Source organism: Corvus brachyrhynchos, unplaced genomic scaffold (genome assembly GCF_000691975.1).
Source record: "Corvus brachyrhynchos isolate BGI_N302 unplaced genomic scaffold, ASM69197v1 scaffold166, whole genome shotgun sequence".
Lineage (NCBI taxonomy): Eukaryota > Metazoa > Chordata > Aves > Passeriformes > Corvidae > Corvus > Corvus brachyrhynchos.
The window spans coordinates 2,803,252-2,820,857 of record NW_008239671.1 but is presented as its reverse complement, the minus strand read 5'-3'; the positions used below and the strand labels follow the sequence as shown (position 1 = coordinate 2,820,857).

The following is a 17,606-nucleotide window of genomic DNA, read 5'->3' as shown; positions in this document are numbered from 1 at the left end:
ATGCTACTGAAGCATGAGACAACAGAAGTCTTTTCTGGATGAATTTATGAATCAAATATATCTACTTGGAAGCTCTAAGATAAAAGAAACCTGAAACAGAAATATGAATCCTAGGCCTTGGTAATAGAGAAAAAAAAATTACAGTCCTCTGTGACAGCGGCTGATAACAAAAGACAGATCCATACTCTGCAGTTATTCATTAGAGCTCTTTGGTGCAGTGCGTTCTTTTGCTTTTAGACAGAGAAAGGTTTGCTAGTATAAGATGAAAGAGACTTGTAACTCTTCTGCACAGTGTGCATATTGATTTTGTGTGCTTTGGGTGCAGGACTGGCTTTTGTACTCTGCTTCAGGCCACGATACTTTTCTGCACCCCACCACCTTCCTGGAGGACACAGGCTGGTTCAGATGGTCCCCCAAGAAGACCCATCATGTTAACAGGCATGAAAAATCCTGGTGAGACACACAGGCTCTTTATTCTTCAGATTTTGTTTCATATGTGTCTGACCTGTGGATAGCTTTACACTCATAAAGCTTGCTGCAACACATTTTGTGTGTTTGTACATTACTGTTACATAGGTCTCCTCACAGAGAATATAAGCATTCCTTCTCATCCCTTTCATGTGTGCTTGTAAGGACAAGAAATTACGCTGACTGAGTTTCCAGAAGGGTAAATGTGTACATGATGGATGCAGTTCCACTTCCAGATTAAGACGTTCAAAAGTAGGTGTTGAAATGTTTATGATTTCAGTGTCTAAACTCTCATTCCAGCCCATTTCCATTTCTCAGTACAGACAGTTATGTCTGTGAAGGGCTCAGATGGTCAGATGGAATCATCCACATGGTGTAAAATGCTTCCCTAAATTCCCCAGCACTGACTGGATGGCCTCTCCTGTGCTTGGATACACAGTTCACAACCAGGCACCTACAAGGAGGCATCAACATTCAGAAGCTTTCATCTATAGTTGAATCCCACTAAATTAGTAGCAAAGGACATGGATACATAACATGGGGCAGAGCTTTGAAGAAATACCAACATTAATTACTTAACTATCTCATAGTAATTCCACTATTCAGCCCAGATAATTCATCATTCTAGGTAGACATCTTCAATGCTATGTTGCGGTGAGCCATGACCAGCCAAATCAAGTGGACCAAAAGGTCCATTGGTTTGATGCTTCCACAGCCCAAAATCCTTCAGCATTCAAAAAGCTGTGAAAAATATATAAATCCGTACCTTGCCATTGGCCACAGCCCTCCCCTCCCCTTATTTCTCATATTTGCTTGCCTTTCCAGAGAGTTCTATGTTCTTAGGTTGTTAATTGGTCCTTGTTACTCCTCCCTGCCTACTCCTTCCCCCATTTGCTATAATTCCTTCTCCCTGCCTCGGTAACACTCCCTGGCTGATGTTCCATTGGTTGCTGCGTGTTTTCCACGCCCATATTGTGGAGGTACAAGACCCCCTGCAAGCCGCGCTTCTTCGGCTTTCTCCGTGCATTTTTCCTCTGCAATAAACCCTCTCCCCCCATGAAGGAGTCCCTCCTTTTTTTTCCTACATCCTTCTCTCACCTTTGCCACCGGTGGGCAAGGTGAACCCAACCTGAAGCTTCGCCTGTCCTCCCACGCCGCAATCGGTTTCGGTCCCTCCCCACTCGGAACAGGCAGAAGATTGCCCGGTGCCTGGGACAGCGTGCTAGCCAGAGGGCACCGCAGCAACGCTAGAGCTGAAAAATCTCCTTTTTTTCAAGGGGCATCCCAATAGAAGAATGATCTCCTAGCTTTTAATACATGTAAAGTATCATTGGCATAAAAAGTTGTGAAGTCATGGCTATTGTTAGGCATGTGCCTCATCTTGGCTGACTTTTCCCAAGGATATCTAGATCATGAAGAAGACTGAAAGAGAAGCGAGCATTATACATTATTCAAGGTTAGTTAAAGTACAGACTTGATTGCTTTGACATTCCAAAAACATTTTATTCCAACCCCCTACTAACACATAAAAGACAAGCAAAATCCTCTGTTTGAAATGAAAAGGTCAAGGAAGAGTTAATTTTTTCTGTACTCTGCAGAGTTTTTCGTGCATGTCCCAGACAGATACCTGTTCATGTTATCAAGGTCTTTATATTATATCTGTGATTTCTGCAAAACTAATCTCATCCACAGTTCCGTATCTTCAAAACACTGCTCAAATCAAGGAGGTGTTTTTGCACCTATAGAGATAAATTAGCACTCCTTTTGATTAATTAATCTGAACTATTTCCACATCTACCTCAAGACTGTGTTAATTGTGCACAGAATGCCTCCTCAACAGTATTGCTTGTAAAAGGAGCCTTGGATATCCAACTCAGATGTAGGTATTTATATAATCAAGATAAATATCTGCTCAGATGAATCTCTGTCCATCAACAGAACCCTAACTCCTCCTCATATTTTGCACCTACCTGTAGGGAGAAATCTGGATCAGTGTTAATAAGCAAATGATGGGCACTCCTAGGACGCATCCCAGAGATTTCCATCTGTCCCAGAGTTTTGTGATCAGGGTACCTCCAGTCCACACCTGAAGCAGTATCTTCCCTATCCCCAATTACTTGATATCTGCTGCTTCAGGGGCAGCTCTGAGCTCTCTGGCTTATAGGAACAACAATTGCAAGTTGACCTCTTCCATAATTTCCAGTATTCTAATTTATCCCATATATCTTAGATAGAATTTAGAATACCTCAAGGAGAGGTCACAAGGCAGGTGACGGATCCTCAGAATCGTATATGTGCCCTTCCAGTTGTAGGCCAGGTCAGAGCGAGTTCTCTCTTTCTGAATTATTAATTCCTTTAAATAATTAGCAGACATGCCACTCAATTATCCTTGATTTCCACATCCTATTTAAAGGTCACAAGGTTTTAGAGTCATCCTTAATTTGGCATGAAAATTATCTGTCCTTCTCAGATCTGGCTTTACATCCCTGCAATCTGAAAAGCACAAAATTAACTTTGACAGCATTAACTCTTTAGTACAGTGGAGTGTGCATCCTTTCTCTGCTTTCACTCTTGGCCAAAGACATTGTTCAATTATTTAAATTTAAAGAAAATTAGATTTCTGCAGCTGTTTTAAATAAACTATGCCTCTTCTCATAGATCATATTTCAATATTTATACTTATTGAATGTATTAGGACAAAAATGATGTCAGAAATTGTAATACAGCAAAAAATCCTGCTATACTGAATTCTCTCCTCCTTTATCCTTGTGAGAGTTATTCAACAATAGAAGATAACCTGATTTTATTTTATTTATTATGTCCTTTGGGTCACAGAGAAATGTGATTTCTCACAGACCAACTGAGCTTTCAATATGCAGAATAAAAAGCTGAATATTCTTAGCTATGCCCCATGACTGATTGTTGTCCTTTCTTCTTTTCTCTAGGTGATGCCAAATTAAATTGCCTTCAGTAAAAACATATAAAATATAATTAACCTTAGCAACCCAGTTATCCTCAGAGTCCTTTATTTCACCGAGTACAAAGTGGAGAGAAACATTTCTTCTGTACGCTTACTAAAAATTCAGTGACAAAACACAGAGTTATCCAAATTTTGCTGTACCATAGGTAACAATACTGAACTATTTTCAAACGTGTAGCAGTGGTGTGAAATGAGAAGCTTTTGTGAGTTTGGGTTGTTAGTTCAGTCAGTATTTTCAGTCAGTATTTCCTTATGAATTGATTTTGTGGCTTGAAAAAACCTCAACAATTAGATTGAGTTGTAGCTCTGTCACTGATTCTGTTCGAGATCCTGTGCACATCCCTTTTCCTGTGTGTTTGTCACTCCACCACTCTCCTGTTTTACTGGAGTGCAGGGAAGATTAGGCAGCAATTTGATATATAAATTATTGCATGATTTTCTGACATACACAACATACCAACAGTCTGGCATCTCTAGAAATGGATCCTACCAGTCCCCAACACTGCTGGTCACGAGGAGAGAGTGGCTGATTGTCAGAGTAATCAATAGCTGGCTGCAAGGAGCTGTGTGGTTGCCTGCTCTCTGTTATAAGGAAAGATGAAGAAACTGATTTGGAAATCCTTGGACTGTGTTTTAAAGCTGAGTGCCAGTTATTACCAGATATCCTTCTTCCATTTGGCAGTTTCAGTAAAACCTCGGGAAGCAAATCCTCTACCCTCAGTCTTAGAAACCCATAAGCTTAACACTGAGATGTTGCCTTAGGACTAGGCAAAAAACCTAAAGATCCTTATTTTGGGTTGTTGTTGCTGTCATGTTTTCAACTATCACTACAGCAAACTATTGATTAAAATACTGTATTTATTTACAGGATCTGCAAATAGCAGTTGTGAGAATGCACCATTTATTTACACCAAATTAACTGAGTGAATTTCCATTGGACTGAAGTTCCATCAAATACCTGAATAACACTAAATGTAGATGGTTGCAGAGAGCCACAGGTGAGTCTAAACATCTCAGGAGATCATAATGTCACCACTGGATACCACAGAACTCACTTACTGCAGCTGAAGCTTAATTGTTATTATGGTTGAGTTTCATGTATTAAGGCAAAGACCAGCTTTCCCGAACTCTTTTGATCACCACATTGTCATGAGCTCATCTGAGTTATCTTTGCCATTCACTTTGAATCTGGAATAAGTAAAATTCATTTATTTTCATAACATTTCTTTCATACCTGATTGTTCTTCATTTGTCTTTTCTATTGCCATTGAAGAGACAAAAAAAAAAATCACATGTGATGGACAGTTCATCACTCAACTGGGCGGGCTGTGGACACCTTCTTTAATGATACCAGGGGTACTCCAAAATAATTCTAAAGTTCCTGGAGAGGGTGAAGGACAGAGAATAAGTCCTATGTTTCCTGCAGAAACTCCATTCCTCTGTAAATAATAAATAATTTCCAACTGGGTGTTTCCAAAATTATCTCTTACTCTCTACCTAAAATGATATACAAGGGATTCAATCAACTGCTGCGTCCATAAAACTTAGATAGTTATCACTCAGAAACACAAAGCCCAGAGCTGCAATCAAATCTTCCCTCTGCCAGGCTCTGTGTAAATAAGCAGATGTGGAAGGCACATCACAGAAAGCACAGATGAAAAACCAGACACAATCTCTGTGCCTGCTTTATGGGGATAATCCAGAAAGATCAGCACACTCCCGAAAGCAGCTGCATGTGATCATGTTTATTCTCCACAGCACACAGAGGGGTCCACACTGTCCTATCACGAGCCCAAGATGAGCATCTTTCAGGTCATATCCAGCCTTTCAACAGGCAGCATGACAGCCTTTCTGGGGAGGCTATGGAGATCCACAGGCAAAGAACAAAATACAACAAAATAAACCCCAAATCACGCAGCACTTTGCTCCTTGGCTGTAAGACTTGAGTCCTCTGAGTTTCACAACTTCACGTGTTTGGGAAGTTTGAACTCCTGCCTGAGCTGGTGGCCTTGCTCTGATCATGGTGCAGATGCAGAAGTAAAGAAATTCATTTGCTGTCTCCTGGATACCAATGGCAGCAACAACACACGGGCCATGCTTGCAAATTCCCTTTCCTTGTTTCATCTGTTGGCAAATGCCCCTGATCTAATACCCCTATCAGCAAATTTTATATTTCATTACCCAAAGTGAATTCACAACTATGACTCAAGGAGCAAAAAATTCAGAACAAGCCTGTCAATCGTGTGTTTTCAATCCAGGTTAGAAGGAAGGAATCACTGTGATAACTAAAGGCAGGAAATATCTGTGCACAGCACTGCTCTCATCATCCTCTGTCAGAACCTGCTTTGATTTGTTTTCATATTCTGTTATGAATAAGTGCTATACATTGACTATTATATGTGTCTGGTTTGATTTTGAGACTGTTTCCTTCTGTTAGATGAGAAGGGGCTTGACTGGAGTGTGTGGACATAGTTTAGTAATTTAATAAAAATATTTTCTATGCATGTATTAATGAGCACTTCTAAATACCAGTACTACTTTATGTATTAATCAACAATTTTGAAGATCAATAAGGGGGTTTTTATTTGGTTTGCCTTTTTTAAGAGAAACCTGTGTAATAAATGCTGAGCCACTGCAAAACTTTGAAACGCAAATGTAAATCCAACAAAATACACACTGGTAAACTCAAAAGGAAAAAAATCAAACTTAGGAAGGGGTGAGCAAGCTAGAATTGCTATTTCAAAGAAATGGATACTGTAGTACTATATATTAACTCTATTTTGGAGTGTATTGAGGTATCATAACACCCCAATTATCTGGAAGAAGAGATGCACTGATACACATCTTTTTATAGCAGCAAGTCCTAGAACACTATGAACTCATATTGCAGGATGTTTTCTCAGCTGTCTGATTATTCTGTTTTATGAACCAGCTTTATTTGAAGGATGCTTTCTGCACTCAGTTTCACTGTGGCTTAGGCTCTGAGAAATTTCCATTACATTGGGCATCCTGGGATTTATTGAATAGAAATTGCTGCAGAGAGAAGACTTTGGCTTCTCTCTAAAGCTGGGACTAGTAAGGTGAACCCCTCACTTCCATAAAGCCTGAGGCTGTATCCACTGCTGATTGCTCTTTTTATTTCTGAGTTATAAATGCTACATAGCAGCTTGAGCATCATTGTGGTTACCACAGCACACACACAGAGAACGAAGTGACATTCTGCTCTTTGAGTCACAGTTCTTGCAAGTACATGTCAGACCCAAAGACAGCTTTATTGAGACACAGCCACTCTCAGGAGTGCAGCAGTGATGGTAATTTCTATAAACTGATGGGGGATTAGTTTAGTAAGCATTTATTTTGTCCATCCCTCAAATATTACAACTTTTCCTCTTGGCTTACCTTAAGTAAAACATGACATATGCATCAATAAATTGGATGCCACAGTCTTCTGAAAATGAGCTCGATAACACATGCATCACATGCTCTTCTAATTACTTCTGCCTTTGCAGTAAAATCTGCAGGACAAGTTCAGTCTTTAGATTCCAGTTAAAACTGGAACTACTCATCAGCACTGGTAATATTATTATTAATACTAGTACTATTTATTAAGTTTGCAACAAAGCAAAAAGTGACAGAAATTGAGGATCTGAGAATCCACTAAACCACATTATCAAAATCAGTAGCATTTCCAGTGGACTTCTCTGCTTTTCAGATCAGGGTGTATGTTCAGGCCCTATATTTAGTTTTCAATGACATCTGACACAGAAGAAGTAAAAATTGAGGGATTTGATCTTCTAGTGCTGGATATGTAGATTCAGTTTTACCCATATTAAAGAAGCCTGCCAATAAATAAATAGTTTTAAAAATGTTCTGAAATTACAGTATCATAGAATCAATTAGGTTGGAAATAACCAAACATCTCTATTTCAACTACTGATATGTCCAATCTTTTCTTAAACACCTTCGGGGTCAGTCACTCCACAATCTCCAGATAATTACTTCAGATTAGCTTCAACTGAGTCCCATTTCAAAATATTTTTTTTTCTTGAAAAATGGCTTCATTTCAAATTATGAGAAACAGTTACTTTAAAGCTTCCTAATGCACTAGTTTTATTTTGTTTGTTTCAGTTCTATTTTCTAACTACCAGCAATGTATGATCAGTGGAAATTAGAAGACTCCAATAACATCAGTAAAAATGCTGGTAAGTAAAAGAAGTCAGCCTGATAGTTGCACATGATAGCAAGCCCTTCAACTTTTCTATTTAGGCTTGAAAAATTGCAGTTTGATGTTCTGAAAATTTTTTCCTCCTGATTGTCCTCCTTCCACCTGCTGTAAAATGTAAACAAACCAAAACACGGGTGCTCTTTTGAGATGAGTATTTACAACCATGTGAACACCAAGCTTCAGTGTATCACAAGTGTGGCATCATTTATTCAGAAATGCTTTGAAAAATTGTATTCTCCAGATTTTCTGCATAAACAAGAAGGATCTGCTCATTTTAAAAGTGAGCTGATTCTTATGAAGCACAAGCCATGCTCCTGAACTGTCAATTCAAGGGATTCATTTAGAGCCAAGAAACTTTAAGGCTGTCTACTTGACAGGAAGCATATTTTATAATCTTTCACTTCTCCCATTGTGTAGGAAGCAATTCTACACTGGTAGTTTAACTTCCATCTACAAAGAACAATTGTTCTCTTCATGAAGTCTGTACTGTTTTCACTTCAGTAATACACTGCAGAAATTATTAATGGCAGAAGTTACAGGAAGAATGGTATTCTTATAGCAAACACTGCCAGTTAAATGCAGACAAATATTGGTTTAAAGGTATATAATTCCTAACATCTGGGAGGGGTTTTTTTTTGGTTGGTTGGTTTGGTTTTGTTGCTTCCTTGTTCCATTTCCCGCTTCTCTTTTCTGACATGCAAATATCTTAAAAATCTCTTCCGTGTAGCTGGCCAGATCTACATAACAACATTCAACCAAAAAATATATATCAAATCTGTATTTGTTGCAGTACTTCTGAAAGAAAATTACTAAAACCGTATTTCAGGACTTGCCATTAGTGGTAGGAGGTGGTAGTAGAAGAAGGATTAAATATAAATTCTACATGATTCATAGGGTTACATGCTAAGAAATTCCAAGACCAATGTAGAAACAGTGCTGGGAAATCCCAGGCTTCCTTATTCCAGAAAAATATACTTCTGAAGGAGATTTTAAGTGAAATCATATTTTCTCAGCCTCTGCTGTTCTGAACCAGGGTGTCTTTCCAGGGCTCAGCTACTTTCTAGGAATTAGGCACTATTTTGGCAACTCCAGTTGCTTTGAATCCTTTTGTAATTCACAGTCTTGTTCTACATGTTCCTAGGCAGGCTCCCCCATGACTGAGTTGCTTCTCAAAGAGTGGACAATATTTTTATCACATCCTCCTTCAGCCACTTATAGGCAGATTCAGTGTCTTGCTCCAAAAAATAGGATGAGTTATGTATTTAATAGATGAGAGTTTAAACCTGTGATTCCTATTTTCACACAAATATTTTACCCCTGCGTTCAAGTTAACAAAAACAGCAGTGAATTGAAGATGCTCTGAGGGCTGGAGCATCTCTGCTATGAAGAAAGGCTGAGACAGTTGGAGTTCAGCCTGGATAAGAGAAGGCTCCAGAGAGACCTTCCAGCTCCTTCCAGTGCCTAAAGGGACTCCAAGAGAGCTGGAGAGGGACTTTGACAAGGGCCTGGAGTGACAGGACAAGGGGGAATGGCTTCACACTTAACATCTAGATGTTAGTAGAAATCTTTAAGGCAAGATGAATTTCATTGGAATTAAAAGCAGTCTAAAATATGGTAACACATTTCAGTAAAAAATAAATAAATTAAAAAATAAATAAATTTGTCTTCTTTCTGTTACTTTGAGGGCTCTGTGAAAACTAAGAACTGAGAATATAAGAAATGCAAGTACAGGTACTAGTAATTTACAAAAATAATAATAATTTTTTAAAAAGCTGATTTAAAATGTTTGAAAGTAAGAAATTTGAAATTATGTACATGAAAGTAAGGCAATGCTAAAAAGAATCAGTGCAAACTTAAGAGGACCACATCATACAAATAAAAGGTAAATGAACACAGCCAAAAGAAAATCAGTCTATGTATCTATCAAAACAAATAAAGGACAGCAAGAATAGATAAGAGATTCCTTTTAGCAGAGGATTTTGTCAATTACAGAACTAACCAGCCACGGCTGAATAACATCCATGCTTGGATGAAAGATCACTATCACAAATCAAGCTCTATAGAGCAGCCACAAATAACTGTGTGCTCAGTTCAGCAGTTATTTTACATGAGCTGAGCTCATCCCTCCGTTCTCCTCGTAGCCCCCAGGCAAACTCACTGTTTATGAGGCACTGCACTTTTCCCATTGGGTCCCACCCCACTTTTTTTAACTTACACTCCTTTTTCTGAAAGAATTAGTTGATGAAATGATTACATTAGAGTCCTGTTTCTGTGTTTATTTCCTACTTGCTCTGTTTATGTGTTTCCAAATTAGATTATAAATTGCAGGTTAGGACTTCCCACCACATATGTGGGAGTACTTTCTGCTAAACTACTTTACTGCAAAGAAAAGGCCCTGGAGGCATTGTCTTCATAGGTGTTGAGTTTTGAGGTACTTAAAAGTCCTGAGTACTTAAAAGTTATGGAGACCCTCTGAGGCAAAAGGAGGTTCCCTGCAAACTCACTGTTGGGTTGTGAAGCTCTGGAATTAGTACAGAGTTCTCCTGAGAGCTGTGGTGCTTTTTATTTAACACCTCTCTCTCTGAACCTGATGAAAACATGTGAAATGCATTAACCCATTTTTAACTAAAATACTTGACCATGAATGTATTTTACATCTAATGAAACTGCAGAGATACAGTTCTTCAGGACACCGATTGATACCTGTGTGAAAACCTTGCCTTAATTTTCAGTTTTCAAAAGAGCAGTTTTGGTCCTGTCAATATGAGGCGAAGATGCCACCAGTGTCCATTCTCCTCCTGCAGTTTTTTCTACTGGCTTCTCTGCATTCAGACACTGAATCATCCACCTTCCTGCAAGATCACATGCTCTATTCCTGCCACAATCAATATCCATGTTTAGGATAACACTATGCTACGAAATATTAGATTTTGGAAAGACCTGCCTGGAAGTTGAGGAATGCCAACACGAAAGCATCAGAGGAATTTCCACAGAGTACTAAACTGAAATGTATGGGCAAGAGTAGGCAGGTATTTAATCTAGGCTGCAAAGCATTTATAATTAATTGCTAAGTAAGCCCATTGAGGGCATGAGTCAACTTCATTTTGATCCAATTGTAATCTCCTGAGAATATGACTGACACTAAAAAAGTCTGCTTTTGTGAATCCAGGCACAGTCATAAGATAGGGGCTAATGTTGATGATACAGTTAGTCTGACAGGTTGAAAAAACTTTAGTTAATTATGATCTTAAAATCCCCAGAGAAAACTTCTAAATGTCTTACTCTATGTTTTCCCAGGGAATACTGGGATGTATTCCTTCGTTAATTTTTTCTTACTTGTGCAAGGATTTTTTCCCCACTAGTTCTATTAAATGACCTGTCAGAGGGAGTAATGAGATGAGTATTTAGTGATTAGCTTGCTCACTTTGCAGTGTGACCTAAACTGTGGTTTGAGTTTTAATTGCATCACCACACAAAGACTTAAATTATTGGTCACTTAAAAAAAAAAAAAAGAGAGAGGATAAAAACACACATATGAAATTAAAGTAATCAAAAAACATCAGTAATCAAAGACATAGCCTTTGAAGGATTTGGGTGAGAGATGTTGCCACACAAACAATAGTTCCAGAAATGTCTCAGCTATGAAGAAAATAAACTCTACCCCAGAAAAAAACAACACAAGAGATAATAAAACCTACAAATCTGAGTAGTATCCACTGCATTTAATTTTGGGCATCTGGCATGTGGACCTTTATCTCTGAAATACTGGTTTAGGTTGCATTTCTAAACAATGGAATAAAGAATGGCTTTTAATACTTTCTAACATGAACAAATAAAACTTGTTATAAAACTCCCACTGTCTTTTCTTCACTGGCTGCAAACAACAACTTGAGAAGCAGCTGAGATGTCGTTCTGAGTATCTGAAACAGAAAGAAAGATATCCAGTGAGGAATTTTTAAATAAGGTTAAGGTCCACCAGAGGATATATTACCTACTGCCACCCCCTACTTTTGCTTTCTTTGAGGACTTTTAGAACATGACCACTAGTCTTGACGTGTCAGAAAGAGTGAATATCCCCTGGAAAAAGAAACCTCTCCCAGTCTGACACCACTGAACACATGGTAAAAGTCTGCACCACTTATCTCAGCTCTACTGCTGGCAGCAAAAGCTTTGGTTCTGTGTCTTGCTCTCACCTTGCAGCTGTGCAGCCAGGAAAGCCACGAAGATAAAAAATTGAGTCAGTCAAGGACTGTGTTATCAATTTGCTGTTTAACTGACTTGATCCCATTCTCAGCACTGTTAAAATTCAGATGTGTACATTTTATCTATTAAATAGATAGGTGCCAGGTATCGCATTTTTCTCACCTCGTAGAAAACATAGGGTTTGTTCAATATCTGACCAGTTTCCTGTATTTACCATGGATCACCCTACCTTTTCTTATTATGCTGAGAACCAGGTGCAGAACAGGCAATGTGTTTATATGTTGGTGTATATACATGAATTTTTGTATTTACAATGTCAATAATGATTCATTCTCCTGAAATCACAAGTGCTCTTAGCAGTGGTCTACTGAGATTCATCACAATATGTCACACAGCAAGAAAATGCTCATTAAAACAGCAAGAGAAAATACTAATCTTGACTCCTAGTGGCAAGTATTTTGGAGAGAGTATCATTGTTTTGGCCAAAAACAAATCAGTAGTAAAGACACAATCTGTTCTCATCCTGCAATCCAGGCAAAATGAAACTGCTGAAGATCTTTATTCTTCAGTTATCAATGACATTTGGGAAGATTTGGGCTATACTAATGTTTTCTTTATGTTCTATTTCTATCACCTAAATCCTTAAACTTGCAAATTACTTTATATGTAGCAAACACATAATCTAAGAAATTAATCAACTTTTGATTTTCCAAACACATGAACCAAGACATTCAAATTTAGCTTGCATTGTAGCAAAAGATTCATTGCAGAGCTGAAGAAAAGGAAAAATAATCCCTTCTGGTCTTACTGCTTTACATCATGCCACTGCATTTCTTTTAGTGCTGTTCACCTTCAACCTGCCAGTGTGCCAGAGTCTTCCACATGAGGAGTTTTTTATGTGGTGTAACTTAACAATTGGAGTTTTTCCTGAAAAATCTAGGAAACACAGAGATTTGATGATTATCATAGCGTGGTTTGTGTGCATTACATTGATGTCAGCTATCACTAGAACAACATGGAGCAGCTTTCACTGGAATTTGTCTTCCTTCAAGGCACAAGCAGAGGATCACCACAGTATGGCATTTCCTTGTTCCATATTCCACTGCAAAGAAAATCCTGGCTTTATTTAGGTGCTGTGGGCAAAAGAGATATAAAATAGATGCAATTAAGTAAATAATTACAACAGCTTGTAAGAAAATTTGTAGAACGTGTACTCCTAGTTGGCTGGCAGAACTGTATGGGAAACTGGGGAAAGAAATTTGCCAAAGCCTGAGGTGCCTCTAGAAGAACAAGTTGCTCTCAAAAAGCAAGGTTTGAAGATTCTCAGAGGAATAAATCAGCCTATATTTTATTTTTGCTTTTTGTCTCATGGAAAAAAGAGCAACTCCATTTTAGTAAGATAAGAATCATTAACCCTTTTTAGCAATGAAGACAAAATGGATGTAAGGAATCATCAATTTGAATTTGGCTTCCTTAATCTGTGTCAAACACTGCCTTCAAAACTGGCTGTCTTGACTAATTTGGTTTTCCTGGAGACTCTGGAAATAGATGTCCGTAAGAAAAGATGCTCAAAACTCTCGAAATGAAGTCAAACTGACCTAGAAAAAAACTTCTGGGGAAAAAAAAGAGGTCAGTGTTGACTATTGATGGATCTCCCTCTTTGTAATTGTTTCTGAGAATCTTATTCATCAGTCTTCTTTGAGAACATTATGGGGGAAAATGGAAGGCACTTCATCACCACAGCCTCCATTCTGGTGCAGATGATCCATTTCATGTGCCATAACAGAATCCTAAAATGGATTGCAGCCTAGGAAAATACAGAGGGAAAGAAGGCTAGCCTTCAATTACCATGATTAGACTACAAATGAAAAATAGATCTAATTTTTTTAAAAGTGCTTGCATTTCATTTTGTGAATATTTACAAAAACAAAGTGAAACAAACAAGCACAAAATCTCCTAACCATAAGTACTTGCGATATTTCACATTGCTGTCTCTCCAGTATCTTGTCCTAAAATCCTATTTAGGTCAGAATCACCTGGTCATTGAAACCACTCTCTTGCAAGGAGCTAAACACTCTGGAAATGCCAATGCTACATATTTAGGATAAGAATAATCTGGAAGAAGAAAGTGTTCAAAGATTTCCATAACTTAAAACCCCACTGAATTAGGAGCAGTTGCCTGCGTGTTGGAAGATCAGACTTCAGAGCAGGGGAAAGGAGTTTTTTTTTCTCTAAACTCAACTGTTTCTGATCACTAACCTGTTGTTAAATGGCTGAGAGCTCCCTGTTCATGTAAACAGTGCTGTGGTCTCATGGTCTGTGTCACAGGAGTAGCACATAAGGGACATTTGTCTTACACCAAATCTCTCATTCTAAGCAGGTCCAATGTTACCAATATAAGAACTTTTGTTATGTCCTAAGCCCATTATCAAATTTTTCATGTTTTCCATAGTATCCTTCCTTCACAATTTACCAAGATATCTCTTTGCTGTGAAATTTTATCACTTACTAATGTGCTGAAAGCATTTCTGAAGCTGAAAAAAGAAAAAAAATTGATCCCAAATTTTGTTCAGTTTTGCTTTTGCAGGTAAAATAACTAGATTAATAACAATCACTAACTCTGTCTTTCATGCCAACCTTGTCTTGTAATTTGTTTAGCAGATGCTCTCTCTTTTTGACTGTGAACAATAACATTTCCCATATCTTTTTGCACTCATATAAAGCAAAAATAACTCCACTGAAGTCAATGCCTGTAAAATGGCAGATGGTAACAATCAAATGGGGAAAACATCTTCTGCTCTTTGCAGGAACGTTCAGTACATGGCAGGTACTTCCCAAATATCCAAAAAGAAGAATCTTATTTCCTCATTTCCTGTCCTGCATGTACAAATAGGATATGGGTGAGTCCTTACACCTTTCACAAGCAGAGGTTTTCAAAAGTATGTCAGCAATTCAGTTTATCAGAGTTTGTTCTTCTATTATGCCATCCATGCATTATAATTAAAACAGGGATTTTTCCCAATGGCAGGGGATTTGAAATAAGGTGATCTTTAAGGTCCCTTCCAACCCAAACTATTCTATGATTCCATGACTCTGTGTTTAGAATAACACTAAAATAGGCAAAAGATGAAAAAGGTGATCAAACAGGTAATGCTTGAGTTCATTTTGGGTGAGGCTCTTGTAACCAGTGAGAGGAAATGAATCCTTCTGAGAATTTTAGTATAGATAAAAGGGACAATCAAGTCATAGAGAAAGTGTTTGGCAGGGGGTGAACAGGTTAGAAAGAGCAGTGAAACTATTGAAAGGCAAAGAGGGAGGCAACTCTGTGTGAAACCCCAGTTATGGCTTGTGGAATATAAAATTTCCTCCAGACTTAGCAGATGTATACTCAATTCCAAGATCTCAGAATTTCCTATGTGAAATGGGGTGACTCACATAATCTATCTGTATCTAGGTTTTCCATCTGTAAAATGAAAAAAGAAGGGATGAGAGCCAAAACAATTTGGGTCATATGAAAGCAAAAATTTTATCTTGCAAGACATATGTAGCAATCTTAGTAATCCTTCTAATCTACTCAGTGGCTTTGGCTGAAATGCTCTCTTCAGTGTTACACAACATACTTTAAAATAGTTGTGAACAGCTGGGAGGAGACCAGAGAAGAGAAGCAAAAGTGATCCTAGAAATCTAGAAAATAGCACTCACTGGATGCTGAAGAAAATGTAATTTCTGAATCTTGGGAAAAGAGGGAATACGAAACCCAAGAGCAACAAGCTAACTGTAAAAATTTAAAAAGGCAACTGCAGGGGAAAAAAAAATTAAGAAGAAGAAATAAAGTGTTCTCCATACTGTAGTGGATAGGGCAAGCAATAATGGTCAAATATCAAAAGGAGATTTGGAAATTTAGATAAAATTTCTGTTGATTCAGTTACTGAAGAACAAACAAATGTTGTATGAGTAAACTGCAAAATCTGCATTAAAGGAGACTGTTACAGCTACTGGCCAGGAATGGCATGTTTGGGAGCTGCCACTGACATTAGTATGACCAAAGTTAAATATTTATATATTAAAAAATAAAGTTGCAGATCATCATCAAGCATTCATGGTCCCAGTGTTGCATGCCAACAGGATGTCTGCAGTTGTGTCAGGAAATGTCAGTCTACTGAAGTTTCATAGACTAAAAGACAAAGGTATCCTTCACTTCATTTCATTTCCATTTGCTTTTTAAATGGAAATTAATTTAATTTTGCTACAGAACTGCTTCCTTCTTTAATATGTTTTGAATGCATAGCTATTTCCAAAGGAGATGCTTCATTAAAATCTGCCTGTTTTGTTTTAGAGTAAAACTCATAAAATTTTCAAGATTTCATTTAATCAGTTAAGTTGGAAATTAACGTCAGCACTACTTTCTTCCTCTTGTTATTAAGCGAATTGGACTGTTAGCAATTTCTTTACTATTTAAATTTAATTTGGAGATATCTTCAAATAAACCATCAGTATTTTCAATAAAGGAAAGAGCTTTGAATTTCAGAGGCGAATCTTGCAAATAGTAGGCCATTATGGTCAAAACACTTTTTATTTCCTTTGAGACATGAGTCTACTTGGCACAGGGATTTAAATTATAAATCATGGATTGCACAGTAAAAAACCAAAATTCTCATAAATTGGATTTCTAACATACTTTTGAACCCCTGTTTGTGAAAGGTGTAAGTACTCAATTATATATCCTATTTGTACATATAGGAATCAGAATATCTATGAAAAGAAACACAAAGTCAACAGGACCACGAGAAAGTCCTGGCAGAATAATCTTTCAGAAATAGCTCCTCTTCACTGCAAGGCAACTCTGTGCTCAGTCTACCTCTGACTGTTTTTCTTTATTTCAATGCTGAGAAGTGTTTCTTTTTGTGCAGTCAGCCACTGTCAGTGGAGGCAGTGAGTGCTCCCTGGGCTGAGGGTGATGTGCCAGGTGCATTCAAGGAGGTACTCTCTTCCTGAGGGATCCACCATTCGCCATTTGCCATAGGTATGACTGATATTAACAGTATTAACACTGATATTAACCCCTCCGGGTCACTACTCTTTATTTCTAAAATTGTATTGCCAATAATTGTATTACCAGAATTTTTCAGTTTCTCTATTTCTTTAATTCCATTTAATCTGATTTCAGACTGCATATTAGTTGCAATAATCAGGGTATTCAGGACCTTGGCAAAGACCTAGAACAGTTCTTGTTTCCCTGTCTTCCTTTCCATCATGGGAACAGAGAGGGTCTCTTGGGGCCTCTTCTTCCAGATCACACAGTGTTAAGGTAAAACAGAATCATAGTCACAGAATATCCTGAGTTGGAAGGGACTCACAAGGACCATCCAGTCCAGCTCCTGGCCCTGCACAGCACCATCCCCAAGAGTCACACCCTGTGCATGACAGCACTGTCCAAACCCTCCTTGAGCTCTGTCAGGCTGGTGCTGTGACCACTGCCCTGGGGAGCCTGTTCCAGTGCCCAACCACCCTCTGGGGAAGAACCTTTTCCTAATACCCAACCATGGACACTAGCAAAGAAAAATCATCTCAAAGACTCCAGAACAGTGATAAAAGCTGAACAACAGTTAAAGCTAAGACCTTTCAGCAGTCTCAGAATTTTGTGCAGTTTTTCCTAGAGTCTGTAGACAGACGTTTCTTCGCTGTTTGGCAAGGAGCTGGCTGTGTTGCCTGGTTCTGGTGCCAGGAGGC

General features: G+C 38.2%; 1 long non-coding RNA gene across 1 annotated transcript in view; it reads left to right on the top strand.

Moving 5' to 3' along the window:
* Positions 1 to 330: 330 nt before the first annotated feature.
* LOC108448653 overlaps positions 331 to 17,606 on the top strand; it is a 41,417-nt gene continuing 24,141 nt past the window's right edge. Inside the window, exons 1-3 of the long non-coding RNA XR_001864614.1 lie at positions 331 to 453; positions 4,317 to 4,446; positions 7,577 to 7,650. This is a non-coding gene — a long non-coding RNA (uncharacterized LOC108448653). The remainder of the gene's footprint in view (positions 454 to 4,316; positions 4,447 to 7,576; positions 7,651 to 17,606) is intronic.